Here is a 2,617-nt window from a genome sequence, read left to right as displayed (position 1 = left end):
CATTTTTGCGAATCTGCTCTACACTTACACAGCTTCACCCCTAAATTCAGTGGTGATCTCTGCTTGAGCTCTTGCTATGATTGAATTAATCTCCTCCTCAGGTTCTCTGCCTCACCTTTCTGTTCTCTTTCCCTTGATATCACTGAAAGAATTCATACTTCCCACCTCTGAATCATGTACAGTGCCAAACTTTCATTTTCACTAATACTGCATCACGTCAGTGAACAGCATTACAAAATTTGCTTTTACAGAAGTTTAAACTTTTCAAACAGATGTGTTCAAGCTATTCTCAAAATTTAAAAAGGACATTCTTTATCTTATGTTGAATACAACAAAATTAAGTAAACTATGTATAGACAGAATTTTTTTTAAGTGTTTACAGGTTAGGCACCAAGAATGAAGCAAATCTAGTTCAAATTATATAATAGAGATTTGCTTCATATCTTTATATTTGAACCCAAAATAAGCGTGAAATCTCCATGAAGTCTTGTCCTTGTTGAATTCTATCACCTGTGTATACTCTGTGTTTAACCCAGAGTCTGATACATAGTGGGTGTATAATAAATGTTTGCCAAGTACATGGATTTAGAAAAAAAAGAATGAATCAAGTCTGTTCTGGAGAGAAGAGTCACACACACACACATGTGCATGCACACGCACACACACACTTAGTAAATACACACATATTCTTTCTCTCTCTCCTCCTCCTCCATTAACCTCTTTCTTCCCCCCAGGTAGATCAGTTCCTTAGAGGGAGGATATCTCCATAAAGAGGAAAGTTTTTCTGGTCTCTCTTAGATATTTATCCTGACTGCTGTGTCTCACTAGTCAAACCACTGGGGAAAATATAAACAGACACAGGTAGAATTAAATGCATGCACAGAGATACAGACACAGGGAAATAGGTGCCTTCCAAAGAGCAGACTGGGGAACTATGGGTCCTATTAAGGAGACACTTGAAACTCTTAAAAATCACTAACATGAAAAACCCATTTTGTTTGATTTGGAGTACTAAAGGAAGCAAGTATCCAAAGCCACAAATAATTCTCTCCATGCATGACTCAGCTTTTAGATTGTGTAAAAGAGGAGATTCTTGTGGCTGGAGTTTCTCTCACATCTTCCTCTTGGAGCCAGAAACGTTATCAGGTATGCAAGGAAAGTCTGCTGCATCAGTGCATCAGTCTTGTTGCTGCCAGGTGTAAAAACATGAGGTCCTTCTGTCAATCTGTTAATTCTTTGTTCCTTTGTTCTTTGTAGGAACAACATGTTAGGTCCTTCACTTCCCTTCTCCCAGTACATTCCTGAATAATGTTCAGGGTGCTATACTCACACTAAGGGCTCACTCAGGTACCACAGGGTTCCCACTGCACAACTCACTTAGGGAAAGTGGTGCTCAATGTCTTGGATACTAGTGGCAGGGGTGGGGGTATGGGGGGGATATTAAATTCCCTTCAGTTAGAATATACCCTGAGTCTTGTACCACTTTGTAAAATTAGTCAGTGAAGTTTTGATTGAAACACTATCCTTCAGTAAGTGCAATTAAAGCAGGCTGTTATTTTTTCAGAGTTGTTGGCAAGTGAAAAATGGCAAGAGGAAACTGAGAAAGAAGTAGGTCACAGACTCTCTTGTCTTTTGGATTTACCTACAGATTAACCTTAAAAACATTTAAAAGACGAACTCCTACACTTATAATTTAAAAATTGCTCTCCCCTAGGTAAGTGGCTTAAATTCCCAGCAAGTGGTTGGGGTTATGGAGGAGGGTCTGGCTCCCATCAGTTCATATAGAATGGATTGCCCAGGCTTTTTGTTCCTCCTCTTCAGCTATCAATTTGTACTATCACTTGAAGTGAATAGACAGATGAAAGAGGTGAATTTAAATGTAACATTTGAGCTACTAACATGCACTTTGAAGGTGGAGGCAATAGAAATGACTGTAGTGAGATTTCAAATATCTGTGAAGTATATTTATTCATTGTTTTCTGACCCTTTATTCATAGATAAATAAAATTTCACTGCAGCACAAATAATGTCAACAAGGTCTCAGACATTATGAAGTCAAATAATGACCAGGTGGGAGTCAAGACTTACGAGATCTGGTTCTGGTCAAGTACCATTAGTTGGAATTATATTTCTCTTCTCTCTTCTTGGTGCCAAGAACTTTCTAGCCTGTGAGTAGGGTAAGTTAATTTATATCTTGTGTCTCTGCCTACTGTCTTGAAAAAGCCAAAAATATCTAATTTACACCAAATAAATTGTGTTATCATACCACCTGAGGTACACATATTTAAGTTCTTACTGGAATAAATATCTTTTCTTAGGCCCACAGCATACCGTTGGGCATGCTGCAAAACACACAGTTGAAGAAACCCCTGGTCAGTACACATAACTGTACAGATGTAGGTGGCAATCTTGATTGCTTCTATAAAGCATTAATTCCAAAGGGGAGGAATTTTATTTTTCATGTTCATGATTGTACCAAAGAACTTAGCACACTGCTATGAACATAATGAACAGTGAATAAACATTTGTTTAAAATATGAATGCATCCACAAATGAGTAAAGTGCTACATTTTAAATTCAGCATCCAACTATTTATTTATTTATTTATTTATTTATT

This window comes from Galeopterus variegatus, unplaced genomic scaffold (assembly GCF_000696425.1).
Source record: "Galeopterus variegatus unplaced genomic scaffold, G_variegatus-3.0.2 Scaffold9605, whole genome shotgun sequence".
Classification (NCBI taxonomy): domain Eukaryota; kingdom Metazoa; phylum Chordata; class Mammalia; order Dermoptera; family Cynocephalidae; genus Galeopterus; species Galeopterus variegatus.
This window is presented reverse-complemented; position numbering follows the sequence as displayed.